At 43.4% G+C, this 12,459-nt stretch overlaps 1 protein-coding gene across 5 annotated transcripts in view; it reads left to right on the top strand.

Moving 5' to 3' along the window:
• Positions 1-12,459, top strand: part of Pds5b (PDS5 cohesin associated factor B) — a 157,653-nt gene that overhangs the window by 837 nt on the left and 144,357 nt on the right. The window lies entirely within an intron of this gene.

Below are 12,459 nucleotides of genomic sequence, written 5' to 3' on the forward strand. Positions count from 1 at the left end.
TTCGGAGCTGCGTGCTATTCCGGTGTGAGCTCCGGAGGGGTTTGAAAGAGGAGTGAGCCACCCGCTCCATCCTCAGGAACCTGACCAAGAGTTAACAGTCTCCTCCCCCCACCCCCACCCCCCCTTTTTGATCTCAAAGAACGCTCCTCTGATACTTGTGTTAGGAACTGATGGGTGGCAGTACTGGCTCCTAGGAGCGGTCTCTCTGTTGAGTAGTTGTGGAAGCTTTGAATGTAGTGTTTCATTTTGAAGGTTGGTCTGGGGCCCTGAGAGAGTTGGGGAGTCCTGTCTACCTCACTAATAACCCTTAACCAGCCATGTGTGTTTAGATGTACGAGGTGGACTGTAGCTAAATCGTGACTGAAATCTTGAATGGCAGTGTAAGCATTGTTCCCAACACATGTAGATAAGAGTTTTCTGTGTTAACTCTCGTAGAAGTCAAGTAGAATAGCACACACTCGGGTTTCATCTCTTAGCTGTGCAGAAGTCATGTCAGATGTGAGTGTTTCGGGACAGTAAAATGAATACTTGTGTGGTATGGCAGGTCACTGTGGAACAGTTAATCTTCCACCTCATGGTGACAGCATAGAACCGAACTGGATTTCCAGCGGTGAATTTGGAGGTAAAAGTTACATGGCACATAAGATTAATAAGATAAATTTATTCTCAGAACTTAAGTATAAAATAAAACACTTTTTGGGGGTTTTATACTCCCTATGGTAGCCCAGAGTAACCTGGAACTGGCGGTGCTCCTGACCTGATACGCTGGGATTACACTACCACACCCAGCTCATAAAACACATCTTGAATCAAAACGTTATTTCTTTGAACTTACATTTGCATATGATGTAAATTTACAAATGTGTCTCTCTCTATATATAATATATATATATATAAATATAGAAAAGATGTGTTGAAGTTACTACTAAAGTAGTAACTTTTTTCCCTTAAGGCACAGATGTTTTCCTCTTAGCTGGGTTCTGTTTGAAGCGCCCCTGATGAGAAGGTAATGCTGGTCTTTTTGCTTGCTTTCTTTTTAAAAGAACTTTGTCTTTTGGTTGTAGTTTTAATGAAGGCTCGTGATTAACTTTGCTTTTACTGCAGCTTTTGTTAACGCTTGCAGTTGCCTGCAACCCCCGGCTTTGGTCCCCTCCTTTTCTCCTCAGTTACAGGAGATTGTGTGGTGATGGTGATTCTTGTCATAGGATGCTGTGTTCATGTTTAAGTTTATCCTGAAGTTCTGTAGCTTTGTTTGACAGAACAGTCTGAGGACCAGGCTGTTTGATGATCACTGTTTTCATTTACGTTTATCCTGAAGTTCTGAGCTTTGTTTGACAGAATATTCTGAGGACTAAGCTTTGTCAGTCACTCGCTGAGTCTAAGAAAAGTGACACCTTGTTTTAGACAGGTCTTGCTCAGGTGAACAGAGAGGTGGTGGGTTGCCTAAACTTTGAGGAGAAGGGGGTGATGTGGGGCTGTTTTTTTCCTCATTTCCCTCGGCACATTTCGAGACTGCCCTTCGGCTCCCACCATGCTACCTCTTGGATCACATTTGCTTAGCATTAAGAGGAGAGCTCACTCTGATGGGTTACAGAGTCGTAGGTGACACATACTATATATAACACTATAAAAGCAGAAATTTATGTTTCCTTTGTAGGTGGTAGAAAATTAGAGAAACTTGGGGATGGTTGCCAGCCTTTTTAATGGATGAGAAATTAGGTTCAGATTATAATGTACCTGAAATTAGCAGGGTCACAGTCATACCAAGTGGGGGAGTGAGCAGTCCTAGAGCTTCGGAAGCCAAGAAGTTCCCTGGTGGTCTGTGTGGCTTCGTTTCGGACTTAGCTGGAACTGCAGTCATCGGGATAGAACACCTTAGTCTCCATCCTGCTCTCACTTTCACTCATTCAGCCATGGACGTAAAGCTTCAAAGTTAGCTGTCTGTTTTAGACTGCAGCTTTAAGAACTGCTATGCAGGCAGGATTCAGTCCACCTAGCTGCTCTCCGAAGATGACTGTCTTGCAGCCTCTGTGCCCTGAAACTGCTTGCTCTTTGGTTATTTGACACTGTTTGATATTTATTTGTCTGTCTTTCTATGTGAATAACAGTTTTTAAACTTGTAAGCCAAACTGATTTGAAAAAGTTAGTATTGAGCTTGTTTTGTGACTATGGTGTATATAAGTATATTGTTTATACACACACACACACACACACATATTGTTTATACACACACACAGTGTACTCGTACTCAAACAAACTCAGTTATGCGACCCAAGTCGTCTCTCACTGCCATTTACAACACACGTTTTATGTTTTGTGTATTCCTGCTTGGCGTTGTTAAAGATTCCAGAAGTAATGTCGTTTAAAAATAAAGCGAGTGATTTCCCAAGAATGTTAGCCTTTGGTTTTTTGAGACACTCTCTCACTCTGTAGCCCAGGCTGTCCTCAAATTCAGGAATCAACCCTCCCATCTCAGCCCCCTGAGTGCTCGAATTACAGGTGGGAGCCAGCATGCTCTGCCGCTGTTTTCTAAGTTTACTTAAAAGCTGCCAAGTGCTTTGCGGTCCTGACACCTTGGAGAGTGAGCCCTTTCTTCTCATTACTCTTTCATGAGCCACCTGATTGTCACCATTTCCCTCAGTACTTGGAATATACTTTATAATCCTTTCTCACTAATTAGTTCAAAATTAATAAGCTTGCAACATTGAGAGTTACTGTTTTTACTGGCACAGATTGTTATGTGCCATGAGAAAATTAAGATGATAAAGCGTAGTGCATAAAAAGTTAATGCTTTAAAGCCATCAATCTGAGGTATCTAAAAATATCTATAATAGTTATTGCACTTTAATGATTACACATGAATAGTAAGCAGCTTGTCTTGGTTGAGTTTCATAAAACTGAAAAAGTGTGGAGGACAAACTGAGCAAAGCAGGAAGCTATTTTGAGACATCTTTTAGGTCTGAAAGGACTCCTCTGCTCTGCTGCACCTCTTTTTGAAGAGAATGCTGTGAACTGATTCATTGAAAATGTATAAATACCCACTTGGTGTACATCCCATTCTAGGGATGATAGAGCAAACAGAATGATACCTGACCTGTAGCAGTAGGGAATGAGGGTTGCAGACCTGTACCGAAGTGATGAGAGCTGAGTGGAGTAGCATCCCTGCTGCATGGATGAGGTGAGGTTGCTGTTCCTGTAGCAGAGGGAAATAGGCCAAGACTAGGGACTGTAAATAATGACCACGAGATGTTACAGTCTCAGCAGTGTCCTGTAGCCAATGGTGAGGGCCCTGAAAGGGAAAGAGAGTTGGAGGCAGCAAAGTGTGTGTTTTCCTCCCTCCTGTTGTGTGGCAGAGGTGGTTTTAGGAAACGTCCGTATTCCGAAGTATGTCTCTTACTGAGATTCAGGCAGTTCTAGTTAGCTGGCCTTCAGACTGGAGACTGGTTGGGGTGGAGGTCGGTGCTGGTGAGATGGCTCAGTCGGTAAAGAAAGGCACTTGTAGCCAAGCTTGACAACCACCTCTGGGACCCATGGAGGAAGAACCAACGCTGGCAAGTTGTCCTCTGATCTCCACATAGACATGTGTGTACACACACAGTAAAGTAAATGCAGTAAAAAAGAATTGTATATTTTAAGCTAAAAAGTTATGCATGTAAAGAAGAACCAAGTCCTTCTAGTGGTACAGAAAACTGAAAATAAAAATTATAGTTCTTTTGGAAAAGTAACCCATTGCTAACAAATGCCAGAATATTCACTTTAAAATATTTCTAGAGAAACTCTTGACGGGCGGTGGTGACGAACGCCTTTAATCCCAGCACTCAGGAGGCAGAAGCAGGCGGATCTCTTGTGATTGAAGCCATCCTGGTCTGCAGAGTGAGTTCCAGGACAGCCAGAGCTACACAGAGAAACCTTGTCTTGAAAAACAAACAAGAAACAAAGACACTTCCCCCTTTCTGCTAAAGAGTTCTTTCCATACTGCCATATAGATATCACCAGAATCGAAGATAGAGTATTTTATTCAAGTGCATATCATACCTGAGTAATACTAGTCAGCAAGGACTAGACATCATTGGAGCTTTATTCAACATTTTGTTATTGCCAATTTGAAGTGCCACATGTGCTGGCTGCTCTATGTCAACTTGACACACAAACTAGAGGTATCTGAAAGGAAGGAACTTAATTGTGAAAATGCTTCCATAAGATCCACCGTAAGGCATTTTCTTAATTAGTGGTTGATGGGGGAGGGTCCAGCCCGTTGTGGGTGGGGCCATTTCTGGGCAGGTGGTCCTGGGTTCTATAAGAAAGTAGACTAAGTAAGCCATGGGGAGCAAGCCAGTAAGCAGCACCCCTCCTTGGCCTTTGCATCAGCTCCTGCCTCCAGGTTCCTGCCCTACTTGAGTTCTTGTCCTGACTCCTTTGGTGATGAACAGCAATGTGGAAGTGTAAGCCATATAAGCCCTTTCCTCTCTGACCTGCTTTTTGGTCATGGTGTTTCATTGCAGCAATAGAAATCCTAATGAAGGCCCCGCACCTGTCTTATTTTGAGTTCCCACTTCTAAGAGAGTATAAACATTGTCTCTGTGCTCATTACTGGGAAGTCACTGCAGTAGTTTAATTTACTTGCTGACTCTTCCTCCTTACCTGGGAACTAAGGTATCTGAGAAAGAAAGGTGAGACTTTTGGACTTTTGAAGAGGAATAAGATTTGGAGATAGTGGCACCTTGAGGGGGATTGATGTTCTGAAGGAAAAGGCTGCTGTGCTAGGCTTTGAACAGCGAAGAGTCAGGCTGAGGTGTTGTAAGCCCAGAGGAAGGGTGGGGATGTGGGAGCCAGGAGAGATGCATTCTGTGTAGAGTCAGCTGCTCTGCACTGTCCCGTCACTCACTCCCCACCTTCAAGTGTTGTTACGTCTACTCAGACTGTCATTTGAGTCATTACTCTGCCATGGCATGGGTGACAATCTGGACCTTGCTTTTCCAAATTTGAGGGCTTAACTTTCTTAGAAGAGAAACTGAGTTTCCGTCAGAGCAGTAATGGTAGCAGTTGTCAGCATCCGTTGGTTCTGGTTCCTAGTCCTTACTAGGACCTCACTGTAAATTTCTGCCTCTTATGCTGAAGTGTGTAGAAACCGTGGGACGTTGGTATGTCTGTAAAAGCTTTGGCTTCTGTTCAGTTCCTGCAGAGTGTATTCCCATCCCCTCCTCCCCTGCGGGTGCAGGTGTGTGCAGGTGCATGTGTGCCACAGTGTGAGTGGTGTAGGTCAGGGACATACAAGTGTTCAGGAGTGGGTTTTCACTTTCCACCTTGTGTTTAAGGCAGGATCTGGTTTTTTTTTTTTTTTCAAGACAAGGTTTCTCTGTGTAACAACCCTGGCTGTCCTGGAAGTAACTCTGTAGACCAGGCTGGCCTCCAACTCAGAGATGTGCTTGTTTCTGCCTCCTGAGTGTTGGGACTGAAGGTGTGGACCACCAGCAGCAGCTAAGGCAGGCTCTTTCTGTTTGTGCTGCTGCACTGTACCCTTGAGCTTGCAGCCAGCTTGTCTCCACCATCTCCCTACAGGAGTGCTGGGGTTAGAGATACAAGCCATCACATTCAGCTTTTATGGCAAACACTTACCTACCAAGCAATCTGGCAGCCCCAATTTCACTTAAAAAAGTGTGTGTGTGTGTGTGTGTGTGTGTGTGTGTGTGTGTGTGTGTGTGTGTGTGTGTTGGGGGGGGCAAGTTTGTTTGTTTGTTTTAGCCTAGGAGATGGTTGATTTAAAATACTCTTGTCTCTACTTTTCATATGTGTACACATCACTATCAAATGCTGGTACCTTGGTCATGTTTATCCCTAGTCTAGGCTATGGTTTTCAAAGGGATGATTTTGGCCCTCAGTAGTTCGTCCTACTCTGAAGACATTTTACAGTGTCTGAATTTAGTTACTACAAATAGGGGACAGGATAGGTTTGCTGCTACTGGGTAGAGGCTGCCATGGTGTCTGCTGAACATTCTGTACTTATAACATCTTCCTACCACAAAAAGTTACCTAGCCTAAAAATGTCAGGTGTGCCAAGCTTGAGACACCCCTGTCTGTGCAGAATTGGCCTGGTAGGCTTGTATTCACTCTTGGCTGAATTAGGCATCCCCACAACTTAAGTCATGGAAACCAAACCGGTAGTGGTGCTTCACAGCCTTACACTGGATCTTTTGGGGAGTCTCTTCTTTATTTTCAGCACCTTTCTTTTGACTTTTCCTCCCCAGCTTGATGATGTGTCATGATTAGATCAGGTCTTCATAGTCTCTCAAAGTTCTAGCATTTAAGACTGAACATCCAGCCCAGTGTGGTGGCGCACGCCTTTAGTCCCAGCACTCGGGAGGCAGAGGCAGGTGGATCTCTATGAGTTTGAGGCCAGCCTGGTCTACAGAGCGAGTTCCAGGACAGCCAGGGCTACACAAGGAACCTGTTTCAAAACAACAAAAACAAAAGTCTCCAAACCAACTAAACTGAAGGATTGAACAATTATAGCATATTTAAGCATTTGATAAGTTGCTTAATGATTGAGGACAGCATCAGGAGCTTGACTGTTACTCATTTAACTTCAAGTCAGGACTGCTAGAGTTTGTGTCCTGTTTCTGTTACTAACTAGCCATGTGCAAATCACTCAGTTTTGAAAAATCTCAATTTTTTACCATCTGTAACTAAGAATAATAACAGATAACTCATTTTTAAAAACAGCTTTACTGAGGTATAATTCACATATCATATGATTTTGCCTACTGGAAATATATCATTCATTGTTTTCCAGTATCTTTAAAGGTCCATATAACCGTCACCACAGCCTGGTTTTGGAACATCTTGTTACAAAGGAACTCCAAAGCTAGGAGGCATTACTTTCCGTTACTCCTTATGCCATTAGTTTTTGGGATGAGTCAGGACAATGTTTAGAGTGGGGACAATTAGGTAAGGACGAAGTCAAACGTTCTTGTGACTTTTTGTGGGGTGGCAGGTATTGCAGTGCATGTCTGTATATCCCAGCACTTGGCAGTGCTGAGGCAAGAAAATTGGGAGTTTGAATCCACTGTTAGCTCCATATAATACCCTGTTTCAATCAAACAGAAATAACCAAACTGCTTGCAGAGAGACTATTGGTGATAAAAGGTCTAACTACATCACTTTATGGAAGATGAATGGATGTTTGCATGTTTTATTGTTGGAGAAAATTGCTCTCAGTTCTGGCTAGAGATAGAAAGATGGAAAATATTCTTGTAATAAAAATATATGCCCCCCCACATATATATTCATTGCAAAAGGGGCTGTTAAGAAAATCATAAAACGCTGGCCAGAGGTGGCTCATGCCTTTAATCCCAGCACTCGGGAGGCAGAGCCAGGCGGATCTCTGTGAGTTTGAAGCCAGCCTGGGCTACAGAGCGAGATCTAGGACAGGCACCAGAACTACACGGAGAAACCCTGTCTTGTAAAACCGAAAAAAGAAAATCATAAAACAAGGTAGAATATGGAATGCATATTCAGCGACAGGAAGGAATCTGACCAAGGTGAACATGTTATTCTGTGTAGGAGTCATGAAAGACTCTTGTCAAAGAGAGACATTTGGTCAGGCATCAGTCAGGTCCTGCAGAGATGGGCCTTTTGGTCCCGGTGATGACCACTTGAAGACGGGTCTTAATTTCCCCTTATGTTGTTTTAAAAGATTGCCTCTGGCAGCTCCACCCACCTTAGATGTTTCTAGTTTACTGTGGACCTGGGCAAGTAAGTGTTTTCACCAAGCTTTAAGTGAGTGCTTGCTGTCTTTAAGAAGAGGAGCCACCTGCATTCTTGGGACTGAGAACTTGCCTTTTAGTTTATGCTCTTGAGGTTTGGTTTCACCCCAGGTTAATTGGCTTTTTATAGGAGAAGTAATTCCTAAATTAATTGGGTTCTTATACACATTTCCCTTTGTCTCCCTCCATTAATTGCATCCTGTGGCTTCTTCCAAATGCCCTTTTTCTAGTGGACTTTTGGATGTGCTGTCTCTGGTGTAATGTTTCCAAACTCAGTTTCCTTCCTTTTCTCTACCGTTTTCCCAGTGTTCGCTTCAGGTCAGTAACAGACCCCCAACATCTGTTGTCCTGGGTGACTGCTTTCACACTCAGGTGGGGAACCGGAGTGGCTGTCATCCTGATCCTCCGTTTCTTCCATCTCTCCCAGCAGGTTTTAGGAAACCACACCCATATGTAAAAGGCAGCCTTTTTCTTTTCATGTGTGTCATTTCCAGGTGCCTATATAATTTGTACATGTTAATGATTTCTTTATTTTTTTTAAAGAATTATTATTTTTAACTGCATGTTAGGGGTGTGTGTGTGTATGTATCTGTATGTAGTATGTGTACACGAGAAGCAGGTACCTGTGGAGGCCAGAGGTGGTATTAGATTGAGGGGGTTGTAAGCCCCTCAATCTTGGTGCTGGAACCGAACTCAGGTCCTCTGAAGAGCAGCAAGTGCTTTTAACCACTGAGCTGTCTCTCTGTTAATGATCTTTTAGTAATAACAGCTGCGTACAGATATATCCCACCTTAGTCTTCTCTCGTTTTTTACCTAATACTGGGAACCATTAACTTCTCTGCCTTTTATTTTGAAAAATATACCCTGGAGATCTCCCCTTACTTGTATATAAAGTACTTCTCTCCCTCTGGACAACTACAGTGTTCATTTTTATGCCATACTTTGACTAGCTTATTGATTGTTTCCAGTTTTTACTCTTATAAAATTGCTATTATTTTGTACAAGTGAAGGTTTGTTGGTAGTGCAGGTTCCTAGCCATGGAATTGCTGAGCCAGAATGCAACAGATAAAATTTACATAGTGTCATGTTGTACTTCATAAACACCCTTGTAACACTGTTGTATCTGTGAAAATACTTGTTTCTCTGTAGTGTTCTAACAGTACATAATCAACCTTTCAGGAACTTTGTCAGTCTGACAGATGAAAAACAGTATCGCCTGTATTTTAACTTACATTTTCCTGGTGCATGAACCTGAGCATTGTTTCTTGTGCTTGAGTCATTTTTATATTTTCTGAGCAGCGTGTTTCTCATTTTCCTCTCTCTTTGTGTGCATGGCTCTTTTGGACATTTCAGGCCTCCCCCTGTACCTTCATGTCTGCTAAAAAGAAAAGGTTGCTTGCTCACTGCCCTGCATTTGTCGTCTCGGTGGCCTCCCTACCGCAGTGTCACTCCCTGTGTGACGTTGTTCTCAGTCCTTCTGAGCACATATTTGAGTCGCTCATTCCTCTGGTTGAGAATCCTTACATGAGCATGGCGCCACATTTACTCCTTCTGGTTCCTTCTAGCGTCCTTAAGCCCCCCGATCACTGAGCTGTTGTAGCCCCCTCACTATGGTAGACCCTGTGCTGGCTGTATCTTCCCATGCGTCTTTCGGCTGACTGCCCGGTGCTCATTTCTGCTTGTGCACACATCTAAAGTTGAGCATATTACTTAACATTGACTTCAGATGGTCAGGTTTTTGTGATTTCACTCTTACTTAGGCAATGGACAGAGCTTTCTTCTCATGTATTACTTGTGTCAGTGGGAACTTCCACACTTCATGTTATTTAGGATGTTTGTGCTTCCTTGCCCTAGAGTTATTTATTTATATTTATTATTATTATTATTATTGACAATTTTTCCATGTAGCCCTGGATGGCTTAGAGCTTGATTGATATTTAGACAGACTGGCCTCTAATCTGCAGCAGTGCACCTGCTTCTGTCTCCTATAGTTACGTACCCCCATCCTTCAGCTTGGGTAGCTTTGATACTGACATTGGTAATGATCGTTAGGTAGTCACATAGTTACTGACAGTTACTGTGTTTGTTTTGGTAGAATTTCTCTCCCTCCCTCCCTCCCTCCTTCCCTTCTTTCCTTTCCTTTTTTTTTTTTTTTTGGAGACAGGTTCTCGCTATGTAGCTCTGACTTTCTGGAAACTCACTGTCTAGAGTAGGTTGGCATTGAACTAATGGAGATCCACCTGCCTCTGCCTTCCAAGTGCTGGAATTAAAGATGTGCACCACCACTCTCAACCTGTGGTAGAAGTTTTCTTCACATTTTTTTATTTGTTAAAAAATTGCTTTGCCACCTTTAATCCCAGCACAAGGGAAGCAGGCGGTTCGAAGCCAGCCTGGTCTACAAAGTGAGTTCCAGGACAGCTAGGACTGTTACACGGAGAAACAAAACAAAACAGAAAACAAAAATAAAAAGTTGCTGTATTGGATGGTGGGTGGTGGTCCACACCTTTAATCCCAGCACTTGGTAGGCCAAGGCAGGTGAATCTATGAGTTCAAGGCCAGCCTGGTGTACACAGTATGAGTTCCAGAACAGCCAGGAGTGTTACACAGAGAGACCCTGTCTCAAAAAAACCAAACCAAAACAAAATTGCTGTGTTAACTGTCCCCCCCCCCCCACCCCCCCAGACAGGGTTTCTCTGTGTAGCTTTGCGCCTTTCCTGGGTCTTACTCTAGCCCAGACTGGCCTTGAACTCACAGAGATCCGCCTGCCTCTGCCTCCTGAGTGCTGGGATTAAAGGCGTGTGTCACACTACTTTTTTGTGTAGAAGATTCTTAGTTGTGTTTCCTTTACTATACCAAATAAGTGAGATAATTAGCAGTAAAGAATTGGGTTGCGAGGCTGGAGAGATGGCTCAGAGGTTAAGAGCACTGACTGCTCTTCCAGAGGTCCTGAGTTCAATTCCCAGCACCCACATGGTGGCTCACAACCTTCTGTAATGAGATCTGGCGCCCTCTTCTGTATACATAACAAATAAATACATCTTTAAAAAAAAAAAAGAATTGGGTTGCATTTGATTACACCTCAATAAAAGTAAAAATAATTATTAATGTATTCGTGAGCTTGATGTTGTATTTATGTCCTTCTTCAGCTGCCGTCTGTGTATTTGGAGGTTCCTCTCTGTGGTCTGGTAGCCATTGCTGGTGGATGGGGTGTGGCTGGAGTGTGAGGGGGAGGGAAGGACCTGGAGTCCCATGGCCTGGCCCTTTTGAGGGACTACCCAGTGACTTGAAGACCTTCCGATGGGCAGCACCTTTGATAGGTTCCACTAACACTTGGGGATCACGTAGGCCTTTGGACACCACTCAAGATCCAAAATGCAGTCTTTCCATACAGAGATTTGGTCCACTTCAAACTCTGTGTGTGTGTGTGTGTGTGTGTGTGTGTGTGTGTGTGTGTGTGTGTGTGTGTGTGTGGTGGGGAGGGAGGGAGGGTGGGACTAGGGGGTTAAGATTCATTAAAAGAAAAGCAAGGCGTCTTCATTCCAGCACCATTGTTAGCTTTCCTGTACTCGGTCGGTCGGTCGGTCGCCTTTGTCCCCTTCCCCTAAATATTTGAACCTTACATGTGTTTCTTTGTGGCCTCTCTATTTGAATTTTATTCGTTTTTTTGTTCTATGAAGGAATCAGATTATCTGGATTACTGTGGCATTATATGGAGAGGTTTGTTTTGTTTTGTTTTGAGACAGGGTTGCTCTATGTAGCCCTAGATGGCCTGGAACTTGCTGTGTGGACCAGGCTAGCCTCAAACTTGGAGGTTCTCCTGTCTCTAGTTTCAAATTGATAGGTGGCTAGCTATATAGTGAGCTTTAAAATTGGCTGAGGGTGGGGAACGGCTCAGCAGTTCAGGGTGCTTACTGCTATTTTAGACGGCTAGAGTTTGGTTCCCAGCACTCCTGTCAGGCGGCTCACTACTGTCTTGCTTTTTTGTTTTGTTTTGTTTTTTGTTTTTTCGAGACAGGGTTTCTCTGTGTAGCTTTGTGCCTTTCCTGGAACTCACTCTGTAGCTCAGGCTAACCTCGAACTCACAGAGATCCGCCTTGCTCTGCCTCCCGAGTGCTGGGATTAAAGTCACTACTGTCTTGTAACTCCAGCTCCAGGGAATCCGATGATGACCCCTTCAGTGACCCCTTAGTGCTTCCCTAGGCACTTGCATGCATGTGAACTCGTTCTTTCTTCTTCCCTCTCCTGCTCTGTGACACACACACACACACACACCACAAATAATATAAATCACACCACATGAATCCTCTTAACATTTTATCACCACTCTAGTTTTCTTGTGTTTCAGCATATATTTTAAAGTCAGTTTTGTCAGTTTCTAACAAAGTAAGTCTTTGGGGGCACTGAGTGTGGTTGTGTTGATTAGTAGATATAGGTATAACTGCCTCCCTAACATCACTGAATTTGGTAGTCAGCCTCTTTCATGGTCCTAGTAATCCCTGCCTCCTGGTAATTTGCGCTCTTTTGTAGCCACCTTGTACACAGTACCAGCATTGGTTTGTGTAGCAAGAAAGCTCTATTCTTGCTAACAGATTATAAAAGAAAAATCATGACTTGTGTATTGGTTATCAGTGGTCATTCCAAGGAAAGCAGTTGCTACTAATTAGAAACGTTTGAGATTTTCCTTTGCTTGTTTCCT

Source organism: Peromyscus californicus, unplaced genomic scaffold (assembly GCF_007827085.1).
Source record: "Peromyscus californicus insignis strain IS unplaced genomic scaffold, ASM782708v3 Scaffold_2__1_contigs__length_46816999, whole genome shotgun sequence".
In the NCBI taxonomy this organism is placed as follows: Eukaryota; Metazoa; Chordata; class Mammalia; order Rodentia; family Cricetidae; genus Peromyscus; species Peromyscus californicus.